This window comes from Cydia amplana, chromosome 13, assembly GCF_948474715.1.
Source record: "Cydia amplana chromosome 13, ilCydAmpl1.1, whole genome shotgun sequence".
NCBI classification, from domain to species: domain Eukaryota; kingdom Metazoa; phylum Arthropoda; class Insecta; order Lepidoptera; family Tortricidae; genus Cydia; species Cydia amplana.
Genome location: NC_086081.1, coordinates 5,560,002 through 5,579,780, shown reverse-complemented (window position 1 = coordinate 5,579,780; position 19,779 = coordinate 5,560,002). Strand labels below are relative to the sequence as shown.

General features: G+C 36.8%; 1 long non-coding RNA gene across 1 annotated transcript; it reads right to left on the bottom strand.

Moving 5' to 3' along the window:
* Positions 1–16,246: 16,246 nt before the first annotated feature.
* Positions 16,247–17,391, bottom strand: LOC134653251 (uncharacterized). Its single transcript, XR_010097242.1, has 3 exons — positions 17,323–17,391; positions 16,814–16,932; positions 16,247–16,406 (listed from the first exon to the last, which is right to left on the bottom strand). It is a non-coding gene; the product is annotated as an uncharacterized LOC134653251 (long non-coding RNA).
* Positions 17,392–19,779: the final 2,388 nt, after the last annotated feature.

Below are 19,779 nucleotides of genomic sequence, written 5' to 3'. Positions count from 1 at the left end.
TTGCTATACGGGGGTTTTCGGGGGCGAAAAATCGATCTAGCTAGGTCTTATCTCTGGGAAAACGCGCATTTTCCGAGCGAAGCTCGGTCACCCAGATATTTTATACTTATTCCAATCAATAGGTACCAATGATTACTTAATAGATGTCAAAGCAACAAGATTATTATTTCTCTTTGTAATTGAGTAAGTTAATTAGAATAATGATTGAAGATATATTAGACCAAACATGGTTAATTAAAATGAACTCTTTAAAAGCTTTTCTCCAGATAAAAAGTTTAGAACAAACAAAACCGACCTAAAAACAATCATCACCTTATTGCGCTAAGGAAGTAATTACATTGTATATTTAGAACCATATCGCATTAACCGAATGAATGCGATGCCATACACGCTTTATCAGGCGAGTTACAGCGACACGGTACTAAATTATGTGTTTGAGGGCGAGCGGATTCAATCGCGCGTGTGTGGGTGGAGAGGACGCGCACATTTCGATGTGTGGGTGGGTTTCAATGTGTTAACATATATTATGTAAGTATCATATTTTATTTACTAGTAAGATTATTATTGTAAGATTTGTAAACACAGAGATAATTAAAATGCTTTACACTTAGTGTAATGCCAGTATCTACGTATTGATTTTAAGTGTTACCTATACCGGAAAAATAGGGAGAGATAAGGTACCAGTAAAACGAGATAATCGCGAGTTTCATAAAATAACACTCGAGTGTTTAATTGCCTAATTATGTACAGTCGCATAGGTGTGTGCTTTACTATCAAAAGTCACTCGTGCGTCTGTCTGTCCGCCCCCCTATCTCCGAAACTACTAGGTCTACAATTTTGAAAAAGTACACAAAATAGTTATTTACCTATAGACGACAGAAAAACCTATTAGAAATGTACAGTCAAGCGTGAGTCGGACTTAATGTACGGAACCCGTGGAACAGTTGGAACGCGAGTCCGACGACGTTTTTTTACGTGAAAGTGACTTTCTTTGCGGTGGTTGTTAGCTAGGTTAACTTTATTGATATAGAACTCGATCAAGCAGTTTAAAGAGTATCGGTTCATTCGTAAAATTATATAGATAAGGCATTTTTGTGCGTTGAGGGTTACTAACATTTTTAATTTAATTACATATTTTTTTATAATCGAATAAGGTCAATGTGGCTAATTCCGTCATAGGGACTATTCCGTCTACTAGCGTTTTTCTCGAACAATGATCAAAATTGATAATTTCATCGACAAAGCAGCGATTGCTTTTAGTTTCAGCAATCAAGAGTAGATGATTGTTTTTTCCTACGATTGATAATCAAAGAAATATACGTTCGTGGACGGAATAGCCCCTTTGATGGAATTAGCCACTTTCCTTGACCTTACTTCCCTTGTATTAAAAACCGATATACACTTACGTTTAAAAATTTAACAAGCTTTTGAACAAAGCAATACTTACCAGCCAAAACCTTTCGTCACTAGCACCATTTAGCGCAATAAAAATATGAAGCACCAAACCACCATGATGTAAGCACGAAACGTTGTATAATAGTATTTTATGCAACCGTTGTTTAAGAGGGGTCAAAAAAGGCGAGTGGCGTGAGTAACAATTTGAGGCGAAGCCGAAAATTGTTAATAAAGACGCCACGAGTATTTTTTGACTCAGTTAAACAACGTTGCATACAATAAGTACTTGTTCTACGACCAAGCACTTACTTTAAAAAAAAAATTAAATTTAACAAATATTTTTCATTCAACAAAAATAATACTTTAAACAAGTGGAATCATATAGGACATAACTATAGAACCTAATGAATATTTTGTAAATTGGCAGCAATGCACTTAGTACTCATCTGTCAGAGATGACAATTAAAATTAGGTTGGCAACAATGTATTTCATGCAATATTTTTAAAGTGGCGATTACACGAAGTATCGTAAAAGTAGGTACCAAAGAGATACTGCGTGTATGCACAAATACTTTTTTGGGGAATAGACTAAAGACTTGTCTTGACAAGTCCCTTAGAGTCGCAAGATTTTTTTATTAATAAAAAACTTTTTTTTTATGTTATTTAGATTGTAGAGTGAAAAAATACAAAGAAAAATCAACAGCCTGTAAATACTGAAATAATCGACGTATATAATAATATACGTTGCCAACACCTTAACAAAAATCAATCCTTTGTCTATGTATAGTATTCTATGCAGTGCTATACTTCCTATGCGATCTGATGGTAAGCAGCAAAGCAGTTTCTCGTCTTCACGTAGCACAAGTGCACATCACATTTGGTGCATTTGGTACTTGCTTGACCTTTACAAAATTTGCATCTGCCATATGCTGTGTGTTGGGGCCAATGATCAACTCTGTCGTATCTTATACTGTCAATAGGCCTCCCAGTCTTTGGATTTTGAATTTTCTTTTTGTCAGGCACTGTCTAAAAGGAATTTTCTTTAGTCATCCTATTTTCTTTCAACAATCCAGCAAAGACTTCGTAACGAAAGTTTTTCAGGCGATCATTTTTTTTATTTATCTTGTTGATGGTGACGTCGTCTTAGAAGCCAGGCGATATGAGAATTGGTTCTGCACATGATGGTGTATTTATTTCAGATGGCTGGATTGATGGAAGCGATGGCAAAGACGATATCGAGGGTAATGCTTGATAGTTGCACTGTGTCAATTCGGGAAACACTTCGTCAATTATTGGTGTAAGTTCAGCTACATAATTGTCACTAACAGAAGAGTTATCGCCCAATAAATCGAGTCTTTCATAAGAAGAATCTAAAGACGGGGCTGGTGAGCTAGAAAATGATGATAGCTCTTCAGGGGCTTGGGAAAAAATATGAGCTTCATCCTCGCTGCTAGGCTCTTCACTACCTCCTGATCCAGCTCCTATATCCGGCACTAATGCTAAAATGGCCCGGCAGCTTGAATATGTCATGCTCGCTTAAAAGTCTTTGCTTACGGTGGCGTTGTTGATCGGGTCGCCACTTTCCCGAATGAAGGTTGAGAGAGGCGATGGCTGAGATACGCGTCATACTCGTGAACGGGTGCTGTTTGTGGAGACTGGTCTATTTAAGCTAACACGAGCTATTATATTTAGTAACTTTATTTTTGAGTATAATTACATGGACACACCTCATTCGGTTCTCGTATGCTATTTTATTTTTACTATCATTTTCTTTAATTTAATGAATGTTTTAATTAGGTATACAGGATTTTGACTCTTGGAGACCCTATACATCTCTAAGGATAATTTGATTAACTACTATATATTTTAATCTTTTAGTTATGATGACACTTAGAGACATTTACATCTCTAAATAATTTTAGATTATAGTTTTTGTATCTTTGTGTTTTTTTTTTTTCAATACTATTGTTATTGCGTTTTCTGTAATTCGACATTTAGAGGCTTTATACATCTCTATGTTAGTTTGATTTGATATTTACGGCTTAGTTGTATTTTATAATTATTGATGTGTTTTTTTTTTTGCTGTATGTAAATTCCATATTGACGTGTAAAAGTGCCCTTGTGGCCTATTTGCTGAATAAATGTTGATATTTGATATTTGATATTTGAATGCGCCTAGCGCGAATATTGTGCATAGGCTGATGAAACAAAATTATTCACACCTTGAATGAAAGTAAAAGTCCAGTAAATATTTTCAATCCCTGTTACGCCACTAGGAAAATTACTAGTATTTAACTGTGTAGTATAATTGTATAAGCTAAATAAAATTGAGCCTGTTAGTCGGGATATATGGCCTTTTTGTGATAAGGACACTAAAATAACAATAAAATGCAGTATATTACCGGGTTCTATTATTAAACATAGGATTAATAAGTATAATAACACTCTAAACAGTTTTGACGTTACTTAAGGGACATAGTCGCAACGTATAGTATTCCATACGGAACAAATCAGGCTTGATTTGCAGGAGTAGTGGCAACGTATAGTATACTATTCCGTGTTACAAACATGACAATAAAATCTAATCTTAGTATATCCGACACAAAATTTATGCATTAAACGATGATTTAATATAATCTTCATAAAATGTACTGCTTTTTTTGTTTGATTCCTAAGAACTTTTATTAAAATATGTACATTTACCTTAAGACTCCGCAAAGATTTATTCATGATCACAGAATTCATCCACTTGTGTTGTTATCGAGCACTAACACACGTCAAAGTATTTTTAAGTAAAATCTACCCACCTTTATAAACCGTACTAGAAAAGACATACCTGTGTAAACTTTGGTGAAGTACCCTATTAATTTTTTTATTTGTCGTGTATAGCATGATATACGAAGTGACTCTAAGGGTTAACATAGGGGTTTAAAGGTGTGTGTACGACCTTTTAAATGACAAATAAAAGTACGGGAGTAGAAAAGAGTAATAATGTACTGTTTTATCTCTCGATGTTCTATAAATATTCTCAAACGAGATAATACAATTAATGCACTGACCTCGTTTATATGTCTCGAGCGATAAGTTTGTCACAAAAATCGCTAAAATACTTTATTTTTCGACGATCATTTCTTTGATAACACTTTTTTATTCCATACACTTTCATAAACATTTCAGCAAACCAATTATTGACTGGAACACTTTTAAAATATTACAACAAATATGTACCTCTATTTATATTTAGTACAGTCAGTAACATAAGTTGCTATGATGATGATGATGATGAACTCTATAATATGACCAGGGCCCTGTTTAATAAACATTACAAATTGTAAATTGTAGATTGTACCTGACAGGTTACAACTCTACATGTTTCTGTTTAATAAAAATTATAAGTTACAAATTTGTCATAGTGGAAAATTTACAAAATTGTACGTATAATTTTAGGTACAATTTTACATAATTCTGTTTAATAAACATTTTCACCTTACAGGTGATTATTTACAATTTTGTATGGAAATTTACTCTATTAAATACATAATTGTACTGACAAGTTTACATATTTTGTAAATTGTAATATAATTACGACAGGTGTTTAATGCTGTGCCAAAACTTGATTTGAAGTGTGCTTTACGATTTGAATAAGAAAAACATGGTTCTAACAACAAGTAGAGACAGTAATAGTGAAGATTAGTGATAACGAATATGTAATTCAACGGAATCGGCGAGTTTTTCGTAAAAGGATACATTTTACTTTTGATGTAACCGATTGTTCGTTCAACGAAAAATTTCGGGTGAGCAAGACTACCGTCGAATATTTACTTTTAAAAATAGGGCATGATCTTGAACAAGATACATTAATCACAACATAAGTACCTACATACCTAGATGTACGAGTAGGTATGTACCGCTATTGTCGAGCAATTTAGGGCTATTTAAATAAAGATTATTTAATGGAATATTATTATATACTATTTGAATTGGTTGTTTAATACTTACAATGGAATGTCCAATTTCGCTAGAACCTTAAATGGCTTAAATCCTTAAAAATAGTAAGCGTCACCGGCCGAATAATATATCTTTGTTCTCGTATATTAGAGATAAAATTGTAATTTTGTTGTTGTTCTCCATGATTTCAATAGGTAAACCAATTTAATAATTTCTTAATAAGTAACAAATAAGTCTACCTTCATTCATTAAGAACTTGTAGAAAAAACTTACATTTTATGTAAACTGTACTTCACAATTACAACTTTGTAAGTACAATATTGTAATTGAAAGCGACAGGCGTTTTCTACACATGTAAACGTTTATTAAACAATGTTTGTAATGGTAAAAATTGTAAGTTATTTACTTGTAAGCTTCTTACTTATTTGTAGGATTTATTAAACAGTACTTGTACATAAATTTAACAAATATGTTACTTTTTTACAAAATTGTCGAATTGTAACGTTTATTAAATACTTAGGGCCCAGCACTCACTCCTCACTCTTATCCCTAGATCCCTTCTAATATTTCCCTTATATTTATACCTACTAATATTATATGTACATGCGAAAGTAGCTCTCTTCTGTATATGTCTGTCTGTTACCTCTTCACGTCCCTGATCCGATTTAGATGACATTTGGTATGGAGAAAATTGTAGGACTAAAGACGGACTTAGGATAGTTTTTAACAATCATCATCATGATTCTACGCAGACAAAGTCGCGGGCAGAAGCTAGTAGTTTATAACTCGAATGAACTTATTGGATAGGTACCTACTTAGCTTATCCTGGTAATTCCCCTGGAATCATCCCCACCACGCACTTCCCACAGGCAATTAGCGCAAACTTAGTGCTCATATTTTTTAGGGTTCCGTACCCAAAGGGTAAAAACGGGACCCTATTACTAAGACTCCGCTCTCCGTCCATCCGTCCGTCTGTCACCAGGCTGTATCTCACGAACCGTGATAGCTAGACAGTTGAAATTTTCACAGATGATGTATTTCTGTTGCCGCTATAACAACAAATACTAAAACCCGAATAAAATAAAGATTTAAGTGGGGCTCCCATACAACAAACGTGATTTTTGACCGAAGTTAAGCAACGTCGGGCGGGGTCAGTACTTGGATGGGTGACCGTTTTTTTGCTTGTTTTGCTCTATTTTTTGTTGATGGTGCGGAACCCTCCGTGCGCGAGTCCGACTCGCACTTGGCCGGTTTTTATTAATTAACATCGTTAACATTGAATAATTTTACGGTTTAGACTCACTTGTTTTAAGTCACTCGCGCGACATTAAAATTAAACCGTAAAATTATTCAATGTTAGCATGTCTCACAACAGTTTAAATTCGAACATCGTTAACATTACTTTGGAGACATTTTCCTATTTTTAACGGCTAAACTGGAGATAACGAGAGTAATGAAATAAATATACCCCCTAATTCATAAAACTTAGCAGTAACCTCTCAAATTTTATCTTATCCTGTATTATATCTTTTCCTGTTTTATCTTTTTCTAACAAACAGAAATGTCAAAACGACGGAAAGGGACAAACGAATGTCAATGGTTTGTTAGATTTGACAAACGTTTTTGTCGTTTATGAAAAACGGCGATAGTTTTTATTGTGCGTTCATAAAAAAATAATCATGTTAGGGTTTTTGTGTATTGTTTTTAGTAGGTAAGGTCAACGTGGCTAATTCCGTCATAGGGACCATTCCGTCTACCGGCGTTTTTCTCGAACAACGAACATAATTGATAATTTCACCGACAAAGCAGCGATTGCTTTTAGTTTCAGCAATCAAAAGCGGTTTTGTTTCCTACGATTTAAAAGCAAAGAAATATACGCTCGTGGACGGAATAGGCCCTATGACGGAATTAGCGACATTGACCTTCCTTCCTTACTTTCATCAGAAAATATTATCACGTTCTGCATCACCATCACCATCTAATGTGTAACTATAGTTCGTTTTTTTAGCATTAGAAAGAACTTGAAAGAAGGTAAGCGATTTTGACATGTCTTTTAATTGAAAAACACTTTTTAAAAATCAATAACTATTACTTATGAAAGCAGAAGACTATAAAAGATTGTATTAGATTCATAATTGTTATATATTTACCGTAACTTATTTTTAAAATGTGTTTTTCAATTAAAAGACACGACAAGATTGTTTACCTTATTTCCAATGCTAAAAAAAACGAACTACAAACATGGTCTCGTGCAGAAATATTATCATATCAGACACGTGGTATAACGTACCAATATGTTTATCCAACTCTTATAAAGCTATCGCAGTTCGAGCACATGCTTATCAGTTATAACATACGGACGGTATTGGGCTGCGGTTTACATACGTTCAATTTCATATAACGACTCGTTACCTAGTTCAGTGGCCCTATATTTATTAGTTTAGTGGCAGTTGTGACATACCTGAAGTCTATTCTTTCTAATTTTACTCTAAATAAGAGTACATATCTGCTTATGATAGTTATGATCACTTGACGATAATGTGATTCTGTAGAGTCGAATAGGCCATTAAACTGAACTTTATCATTTCAAAAAACTTTTTTTTACTACATACAAACAGCTCCAAATCAAAGGAAGCAAATTCATATTGTACGAAGGGTCGGCCTGAAACCAGCACTTTTTGAGGTGGGGAAAAAAATGATAAACTCGAGACAGCGTAAGGCGATCACGTGACCGTAAGGGGCGTAAGGCGATCACGTGACCGTAAGCCCCGTAAGGTGGCCACTCATCATTTAAATGGCATTTAAATCAATAAAGAAAAACTCAATGTTATTTGACATTTATGTTGCGGACTCCTTTTCAAGACTCTTTACCTATGTTCAAATCATTTGACGTTGTCATGGCAGTATGTAAATAAACATGTCAATGAAAAAGTGTGATCTTATTTGAGAATGATAATAATATATAATAAATAAATAAAATACCTCCGCCAAACGTATGTATCGTGTTACGGGGCGTCGGTAACATAGTGAGGTGAGTTTTCACTTCTATTGGCACTCCCGGAGTGCAACCGTTGTTGCTTGTTTCTATGTCTATGTTCTATACCTACTTATATATTTTATTTTTATTCGTGAGCATTATCGATGTATGTCTACATAACGTTATCTGCCTCTCTAACCTTGCAAATTTGAGCGAGAGAAACAAATACACGAACCAATGAAAGAAATGGTTCGCAATGGGTCCTCCGAGTCAAAATGCTCAAAACGTAGTCCCAAGCCGTTATTATAGCGTTTTACGACCGCGTCGTAACAAAGCGGTTTGTTTTATACCTGGCCCCTTGTTCCCATCCACACGCAATAACCAGTCAAGTTTGATCCCACATTACTGAGTGTTATCATGAATATCTAGGTCATACTCATAGTGGACGCACGTAAGTGTGGTAAGCGATTAGGAATGCAAAGCATGGCCTACGCTAAACGAACCTAGGCAGGTATTATTATCAAAAAGCGGCCAAGTGCGAGTCGGACTCGCCCATGAAGGGTTCCGTATTTAGGCGATTTATGACGTATAAAAAAAAACTACTTACTAGATCTCGTTCAAACCAATTTTCGGTGGAAGTTTGCATGGTAATGTACATCATATATTATTTTTAGTTTTATCATTCTCTTATATTAGAAGTTACAGGGGGGGGGGGACACATTTTTACCACTTTGGAAGTGTCTCTCGCGCAAACTATTCAGTTTAGAAAAAAATGATATTAGAAACCTCACTATCATTTTTGAAGACCTATCCATAGATATCCCACACGTATGGGTTTGATGAAAAAAATAATTGTGAGTTCACAGTATGGGGAACCCCCAAAATTTATTGTTTTTTTTTTCTATTTTTGTGTGAAAATCTTAATGCGCTTCATAAAATACATGTACTAACCAAGTTTCAACAGTATAGTTCTTATAGTTTCGGAAAAAAGTGGCTGTGACATACGGACGGACAGACAGACGGACAGACGGACGGACAGACAGACAGACATGACGAATCTATAAGGGTTCCGTTTTTTGCCATTTGGCTACGGAACCCTAAAAAGTAATCTAAGAGCTGTTAAGGCACTCAGAGAAAACTATTGCGAAAATAACAAAAAAACGTTGCTAAATAGGAGCCGACAGAGTAAATTTGCGGGCGCAGCAAACTTAATTTTGCGATAAAATATTGCGTAAATGACAAAGCGGAAGCGTTAACTTTGTCAAAAAGCACATAGCGAATTTCACAAAGTCAAGTTTTTCACAATTTTACTCTGTCGGCTCCTATTTCGCAATTTCAACTTTGTGAAAAATCATATAGCTAATTTCACAAAGTCACATTTTCGCAATTTTACTCTGTCGGCTCCTATTTCGCAATTTTAACTTTGTGAATATTCAGCAATGTCGACATTGTGAAATAACGTTGACAATAAGACATAGTAAAAGTGGTGGTTTATAACATTGCTAATTTAGCAAATCTTTACATTGCAATATGAACATTGTTAATCTAACAAATTTAGTTTTTAACAATTTTTCTTTGATGCCTATTCTGTACATAGCTATCTTAGCAATTTTTATTTTGTGGTTTTATCAAGTGAACTTCGTTATATACACAACATTGAAGTTGTAGTTTCAGCAAAGTTGAAAGACAGAATAGAGAAGACAGCAATGTTGACATTGCTAGCCCAGCAGAGTAATATTGAGGGGATAACAATGCTGACGTTGTTAGCTCCGCAGTATAATATTGCGGCGATAGCAATGCTGACGTTGCTAGCTCCGCAGTGTAATATTGCGGGGGTAGCAATGCTGACGTTGCTAGCTCCGCAATGTAATATTGCGGCGATAGCAATGCTGACGTTGCTAGCTCCGCAGTGTAATATCGTTAAGATAGCAATGCTAACGTTGTTAGCTCAGCTATGTAATATTTCGAGGATAGCAATGCTGACGTTGTTAGCTCCGCAGTGGAATATTGCGGGGATAGCAATGCTGACGTTGCTAGCTCCGCAGTGGAATATTGCGGGGATAGCAATGTTGACGTTGCTAGCTCCGCAGTGTAATATTGCGGGGATAGCAATGTTGACGTTGCTAGCTCCGCAGTGTAATATTGCGGGGATAGCAATGTTGACGTTGCTAGCTTCGCAGTGTAATATTGTGGCTATAGCAATGTTGACGTTGCTAGCTCCGCAGTGTAATATTGCGGGGATAGCAATGTTGACGTTGCTAGCTCCGCAGTGTAATATTGCGGCTATAGCAATGTTGACGTTGCTAGCTCCGCAGTGTAATATTGCCGGGATAGCAATGTTGACGTTGCTAGCTCCGCAGTGTAATATTGCGGGGATAGCAATGTTAACATTGCTAGCTCCGCAGTGTAATATTGCGGGGATAGCAATGTTGACGTTGCTAGCTCCGCAGTGTAATATTGCGGGGATAGCAATGTTAACATTGCTAGCTCCGCAGTGTAATATTGCGGGGATAGCAATGTTGACGTTGCTAGCTCCGCAGTGTAATATTGCGGGGATAGCAATGTTGACATTGCTAGCTCCGTAGTGTAATATTGCGGGGATAGCAATGCTGACGTTGCTAGCTCCGCAGTGTAATATTGCGGGGATAGCAATACTGACGTTGCTAGCTCCGCAGTGGAATATTGCGGGGATAGCAATGCTGACGTTGCTAGCTCCGCACGTTCAACATTGCAGAACTAGCAATGCCAAAAGTCTTGAACGACAATAGCTACCTGAAAAAATACAACAATATTAATTATAAAACTAACTTTTATTAATCAAAAACTTACATGTCCATAAGAATAGAAAAAAGTGTTGCCCACTAAAATACAAATAATTTAAATAATAATGGGTAACTATAATTAACATAAGAGTGTCCAATGCAAAAACTATTTACTAATATGTATATCAAATTCAAACACTCGGTGTTTCGAAACCGGGAATTAAACCCGATAAATGAAAAAAAAAAAAGACCTGCAAATTTTACTGTACCAATCGTAAGTGTAAGGCCTGAGTGGACGCTCGAAGCGGAGCGTTCGGCGGGGCGTGCAGCGTGGCGTCGGGCTCACAAGTGATTTGAGCAGCGTGCACTAAGGCCGCTCCTATACGTTTGCATTTGTTTAACATGCACGCCGCACGCGTCGCCCCGCTGCACGCTCAACTCGAACATCCACTCAGGCCTTACACTAAGGCTTAATTACTATGTTATTTCGAAGAGTCGTTTGATTAAAGGGGCCCACTGATTAACAGTCCGCCGGACGGTATCGGCCTGTCAGTTGTTCGGAACTGTCAAAATTTTGTTCTAACTGACAGGCCAATACCGTCCGGCGGACTGTTAATCAGTGGGCCTTTCGATCGGTACATCAAAATTGAAGGTTTTTTTTTTTACATTTAGCGGTATAGGAACAATTAAGCTATGTCAGCTATGATCTGACTAGCCAAAACCCATATCCGTAGGAACGGATCAACGGAACGCCATCAGTCCCGCCTACCAACCATTGTACAATTAACTGGTTATTGCAATAATATAAAACTGATTATTGTTCAACACTAAAATAGGTCCCCTAGCCACTATACAGAAGTACCTACCGTCATATGTACTGCTAATGCGGGTTTGATTCCCGGATCAGACAGGCGATTTCTTTAATTTCTTTGAATGCAGTTCGTATTGTTTTAAAATAAAAATAGAAATGAAGCTACCTTTACTTCCACTTGTCAAATATTTTGTGGCAACTCGCCAAATATATCGGAACAAAACCTTATTCCCATGGCAACAAAGGTGTATTGCGACATATTTGGCGACTTTGGCTGTCTATTTGAAGCTGGCTGTACCTACTAATTTAAAGTTAAACGGATGCGAGTGGATTAGAAGTATGACCCAAAAACAGTACCCAAGCGATAAGCAGGTAAATTGATTAGACTTCATTCCAAAAAGCAAAAACAAGGAAAACAAGCCTCCAAACAAGCCACCGCGAGCTCGCAAAGTCGCCATAGCTTCCACAATGGCACTGACACTAACGCAGGAGCCTCTGAAAGGTGCAAAACTACCCCGATAACAGTACCCGAGGGACAAGCAGGTAAATTGATTAGACTTAAGCCCTTGCTACACGGTCGCCGACAAGCCTACTAACCGTCTGACCTTGGTCTGACCTTGGTCAGTTTTGGTCAAATTTTGTTGGAAACAACTGTCTACACGGTCCGGGACGGACTAAGGCCGCGTGGTCTGGGAGCTTGTCGGCGACCGTGTAGCAAGGGCTTTAATTCCAAAAAGCAAAAACAAGGAAAACAAGCCTCTTAACAAGCCACCGCGAGCTCGCAACGTCGCCATAGTCTCTATAATGGCACTGACACTAACGCAAGAGCCTCTGAAAGGTGCAAAACTACCCCGATAACAGTACCCGAGGGACAAGCAGGTAAATTGATTAGACTTAATTCCAAAAAGCAAAAACAAGGAAAACAAGCCTCCTAACAAGCCACCGCGAGCTCGCAACGTCGCCATAGCTTCCACAATGGCACTGACACTAACGCAGGAGCCTCTGAAAGGTGCAAAACTAGCCCGATAACAGTACCCGAGGGACAAGCAGGTAAATTGATTAGACTTAATTCCAAAAAGCAAAAACAAGGAAGACAAGCCTCCAAACATAACCCACGTCATCAAGCCGGTGTTCAACATCTGTGGGCTGGAGAACGGGAAGCGGCTCAAAGGGCCGTCAGAGGCGTCCCTGAGAAGCCGAACACCGACTTAATAAATGCCCTGGAGAAACTGGGACACTCCGTGGAATATGCGAAGCAAATCAATGCGAGAGCGGGACGCCCGGGCTACATCTACTTCTTGCAGCTTCTTGCGCGGGGGCATCTACTGGGTGACGGAGGATCTCCACATGAGAAGAGTGAAAGTGGAGACGTGGCGCAGAAAGAAGGGGCCCGCGCAATGTCACCTCTGCCAGGGCTTCGGTCATTCCTCACACGGCTGCCATCGAGAAATAGCCTGGTACTACACTCGGGTACTGATGTTATTGGGTCAGTTTGCACCTATCTGTATATTGGAAATATAAATATAATTAACTACATAACCTACATGCATTAAGCTGTTTCCTTAAGTTTTCACTTTGAATAAGTAGGTACAGTCAACTTCAAATAGACAGCCAAAGTCGCCAAATATGTCGCAACACACCTTTGTTGCCATGGGAATAAGGTTGAGTTCCGATATGTTTGGCGAGTTGTCACTAAATACTAATAATAGAAGTAAAAATAGCTTCACTTTTATTTAAAAACAATACGAACTGCATTCAAAGAATTTGAAATTAAATTGCCTGGCTGATCCGGGAATCGAATCCGCTAAATGTGAAAAATAATACTTAGCATAACATTTTGTACACGTCTATTAACTATTAACTAAAAATAGTGGCCATAAAACAAACTTACAATGTATCTTACATCATAACATAACATAACATATTATATTAAACTAATTACTGTATTACCAAGACTTCTTTACCTGACTACGTCAATCTACCTTTGTCTAGCTAGATTGAAGATTTAAACAAGATACAAATATGGGTCGACAACGAAGAAAACACTCAAAATCTGATACGTTTTATAAAACATGCCTCTATGTATTATAATTAAAAGTCGCCTTGCAGGCGTAGCACACGATTGGCGCGACAGTATCTCGCGGCGAGATAGGCTACCCGTCTTTTTCTTACCGCCTTCCGTTCACAGAAGTGGCTTTGAATGTCCGATGTAGATGGCACCAAGCTTAAAAACGCCTTGCTCACTTCCAATCTAGAAGGATTCCACGGTCTTCTGGTTCCCTTTACGGGAACAGTGTGTATTTGCTTCAGTAATAGAGGAACGGATAGAAAAGTAGCTATGTTTGCCTGTTCCTCTCCCGCTGCAAAAATAATTAATACTTACTTTAGTAATAGTTAACAGTTACTTAAAGTGTCTATTGAGTAAAATTTGTCATCTCCTCTATCTACAGTACTGCACTTCCAGCTGGCGTTAAAAAAATCCACCCCGTATAATAGTTATTTACGATACAAGTGCGGAAAAGAGGAACTCGTGTCGATTACCCTTCGGTCGAGTTTTAATTTATCGCTACTCGTTTCGAATTACCTATTCGCACGTGTATCGCACAACGTTTTACAGTACATATATGGCCCTTTAAACTTTTGACATACGCACGAAAAGTGCTATTTTACGCACTAGTGCGGGAAAATAGGGAATAGGGATGGGTGGGATGTACGGTAATTATTTACAGTACATATGGTCCTAATTTCCCGCACTAGTGCGTAAAATAGCACTTTTCGTGTGTATGTCAAAAGTATAAAGGGCCATATGTACTGTAAAACGTTGTACGATACACGTGCGAATAGTATCGTAAATAACTATTTACAGTACATATGGTCCTATTTTCCCGCACTAGTGCGTAAAATAGCACTTTTCGTGCCTATGTCAAAAAGTTTAAAGGGCCATATGCACTGTAAAACGTTGTAAGATACACATGCGAATAGGTAATTCGCAACTCGTGTCGATTTAAAACACTCCCTTCGGTCGTGTTTTAATTTATCGCCACTCGTTACGAATTTCCTCTTTTCCGCACTTGTATCGTAAATAACTATTTACAGTACATATGGTCCTATTTTCCCGCACTAGTGCGTAAAATAGCACTTTTCGTGCCTATGTCAAAAATTTAAAGGGCCATATGCACTGTAAAACGTACGATACACGTGCGAATAGGTAATTCGCAACTCGTGTCAATTTAAAATACTCCCTTCGGTAGTGTTTTAATTTATCGCCCCTCGGTTCTAATTTCCTCTTTTCCGCACTTGTATCGCAAATAACTATTTCATCACACTTGCTCAAAAAGATCAAAATATCATGATGAACATAAAATGACACAGTAATGGGAACCATAATAGTAATGTTTAATCTAGTTTATTTTGATCGTATAATAAAATTGCATGACACCTTTATTACTGAAAAATTTTACTTTTTAGGGTTCCGTACCCAAAGGGTAAAACGGGACCCTATTACTAAGACTTCGCTGTCCGTCCGTCCGTCCGAGAGAGACAATAAAAAGACAATATAGAGGCAATAAAGACACTGATTACGGATATTTAATTGAGAATAAAACGATAATATAACTTACAAGTTGCAAGATCCAAAACAGTTTGAATGGAAGTGTCAGCGCGTGTTAGCTGTTGAGCCTTCTCATCTAGTAGTGATAGCAGGCGACCTTTCACTACCGGGAAATTTTCTTCGAACTTTCCTTCTATATCAGGGTATATTTTGTCAAAGTCACTGGCCAGCTGAAAGTAAACAAAAATCAAACATTTGTTCTTTAAGTAGAGCTTATAACAGCTCTTTCACAAAACCAAGAATGTTGCAAGTCATCAATCATCATTCATAATCATACAACGAGAAATGTTGCTAATGTATATATGAGTACCTATTTAAAATGAAAATCAATAACCCGACTGCATAATAATATACCCTAATAGCTGTACCCGCTACTCCACTCGCCACAGGCCACAGGTAGACACACTTTCGCATTTATAATATTAGTATGACCGACTCCGACCTGTCCGACTCCGATTTGATTTATTTTGATATGTTATAGAGTACTCTAAAATAACGGACACGTATTTTTTTTTAGCTGCCCAAACTCAACCTGTTAGGAGAAAATGGCCTTCAAAGTACTGAAAATTTACCAAATCTTCTAATTTCTGAGAAGAGATTTGAAAAAAAAATTGATAATTAATTACTATAAATATATATATAATAAATATATGTTTATATAAAAAATGAGTTTGTGGTGAAATGACAAAACAAGTCCCCATTCTTTATTCATGTTCTCCAACATATAACGAAACGAGTATAGATAAATATTATTATAATTACCACTAATTCAGTTGATGTTGTAGCAACAGAGGATGAACTAGATTTTTGGCTACTTGATGGAATCACAAAGGAGTCTTGCTTTTTGATTGGAGCTATAACTTGCTGTACATCTACATTCCTCTGATCATTTTCAACTCCTCTCTATAAAGAAAAAATAAAGTTAGGAGTGATTAATTTAACCATAATACCCATTAGCATAATTTTATTTATTTATTTTATTTATCATATAAGTAACACAGCATTACAGTAAAACCAAGGCACTGTGAAACTAAATAAAGAATAACAGAAAATACTAGGAGACAAAGAAAAACAAGATAATATTATGTTGACACATGGACGAGCAAAGATAAAGTAGTACTTATATGCAACTTTGCATATGATTATGTATTAAAACACTTGTGTCAATATTACATCATACGCTTCCGGTGTAGCTCGGCCTTAAAACTAAGGTCATGTAAAGTATAATCAATAAAATTGACTGAAAGTAATGAAAACATCTAAATTTTGAATCAAGTAGGTACCTATATGAAAAAAATATAGCTGCTCACGCGTTCTCTCTCACGATCTAACGCCATGCGCAGTTTTCCTTTCTGAACTATTGCTGGGACCAATGTCGACAGTTCATGGTCATTTGCTTTTAACAAAAAATCAAGATCCGCGCCCTGATCTATAAGCATAGAAATAATAATAAGTACTACATAAATGTACACATTCAACCAACTGCACTTACTCAATCCACTCATTTAAATTCTGCAGTCGTGTAAAAAAAATAAAAAACATTACAATCCAAAATACCTAAAAATAATTATTTTTAATAAAATTAAACCACTATTCACTGCTTGCTTAGTACAATAATACATTTTTAACCAAAACAACACCGACGCTAAAACCGACGCCATTTTATAGACGCCATAAGTATTGACCGCCGAAGACAATCCATTTTCTTACGACTTCTAATAGTTTATTTGGATGAAACAAATATCGATTACGAACGACAAAGTCACTTATTGCATTAACTAGTAACTAGTTAGAACTTAGAATATAAATTATAACTTACCATTTAGCGATCCATAAAGGTGTATCAAATCACAGTTGAGCAGAAACACACTTAAGTCGTCCATCCTTTATATTAATAATTAAAAATGTTTTTCACTATCGATCTTTAACAGTCTTTAACTTTAAAGAAACAATTTATATTTTTAACACAATATGAAACGTGAACGGGATTTGTGGTTTGCGATTTGTCACGCATCCTATCCGTACGAATGTTGCCAGCGAAATGAACGAGTCTTTCGTCAATTTTGCAAAGGACTAAGTCAACATCACTATTTTAACAAAGTTTACATTGTGTCTCTAGCTATGCTTATTATTATTTCGCAATGTAAAAGTTGTGAAATTATCAAGTTGAGAATTTTTTTCCTTGTGAATTCCGCAATTCTAACATAACATACCTTTCTTAGAATTCCGTTTTTAGGGTAAAGGCATTAGTAAGTAGGTACAAGTACCAATAAAAACAATTATAGATGGTCAAGCTGATTTTGTCAGTAGAAAAAGGCGCGAAATTCAAATTTTCTATGGGACGATATCCCTTCGCGCTTACATTTTTCAAATTTGAAAAAGCTGCCGTGCGAATGTGGCCTAGGGATAGACCATGGAGTTATAAGAAGGAGTGAACTGTCACTTTTTTTGCCATACTAAATTGAACCTTATCACAGAGCCAGAAAGACGTTCGTACCAGTACAGAGAAAACGGTCCACTTGAGATAGCAAAGGTGGGCCGCGGTGTCTCACTCGCACATGTTGCCAATGTTAAAAATATACCATTGTGGTAGTATTTATATCAATATACTATTAAAATTAAATACCTTCTTATATTATTTAAGTGCTATATTCAGAGTACGGTTCTGATATCTTTTAGGAAATTTGTAAATAATTATAATGTCAATATTATTAACTGATTTAACCAAGCATGTGCACAACAATAAAAAACACTAATTTTGATATGGTAGACATTGTAGTAGTAAGTTTGAATATTAATTGGTATCCCTAACCTGATGACATATTTACAAAACACGTGAATGCAAAATTTCTTAAAAATGGTGAAGAAATGTTGCGTTAAAGGTTGTGGGAGTGAAATAATTTCTAATGTGTAATATCGTTTCACAAGGAAGCCACAATTATTACATTTTACGATAAAAATACAAGTTAGACATTATCAAACTCATTAGGGTGACCATGATGTCGGCACGATGTGAACCAGTTTTACCACTTCCTTTATGGTTTTACACAATTCTTATTACGTACTTAAACGTAAGCTTTCATAAATAGGTATGTATTTATTTCGGCATGTTTAAATTGGTGAAATGAGAGCCAATACAGAATAAATAATTGCAAAAATTGAAATCCAAAGTCCTTAAACATTACAGACACATTTATAAATTGTTATAATAATAAAAAAACACATAGATAATAAAAGAAAAATAGAAGTTTATCGTAATTTACTGACTTTTGGGACGATACCAGAAACGTTACTGGGAATTTAGCCTTCATAAGCACGAGCGCTTTTTCAACGCGCGTTACAAAAGGGGTTGAATCCGTTCACATGCTAAATTCGATTTAACGACCAACGCTTAAAGTCGAAAAAAAAAAAACAAGGCTTGATAAAAAGCGCCACCACCATCGTGTGAACAAATACACATGTTTCCATTTGTTTCATTCTAACGCGCTTTTTTAACGCGCGTTGAAAAAGCGCTCGTGCGAATGAGGGCTTATATACCCTCTTTGGAAAATTTACTGGGAACGGCACATCACTAGTTTCTTTACATTTCACGACTCTTCTCTTTTCGCACAGATGGCCTACCCTCGTGAACACCGAAGCTCGCAAATTACGGGCATCTTTCTCTTTTACTCCTATAAAGGAGTAATTACAGTGACAGAGAAAGATGCTCGCAATTTGCGAACTTCGGTGTTTATGGTTTTCGGTGACGCCGAAATAATTTTTAGCTTGTAAGATTTTTACTATTGTACGTATGTTAGTTTGTAAGGTATGTATCTATGGGCCTTAGTCGCCTGATATTTATTTTTTTAATTTAATTTATGCTCCAGTGATAAGCGTCCTAGTTAAAAACTATAACAAACGGGCGTAGCGGATCCACGCGACCCTGAGGCAGTGGCGGATTTGCTCTAAGGCCGAGTAGGCCCGGGCCTAGGGTGGCAGTCTATATGATGGGTGCTGAGAAAGGGGCGTCTAGTGCTTGCTACAGGGCCTGGGGCCTAGGACGGCAAATACTGTAAATCCCCCACTGCCCTGAGGGTCTACCTCAAACCACTTTCGACATTTTGTCTCTCTGTCGCACTTGTAAATTCGTACGTAAGTGTGACAGAGAGGCAACACGTCGAACTTGGTTCGCGGTAGACCCTCTGGTTCTGTCACCATATCTGTCTATCTCTCTCACTCATACCCGTGTTCTTGACAGACGTTACGGCGGACCACATTCCTGACGATCCACCATGTT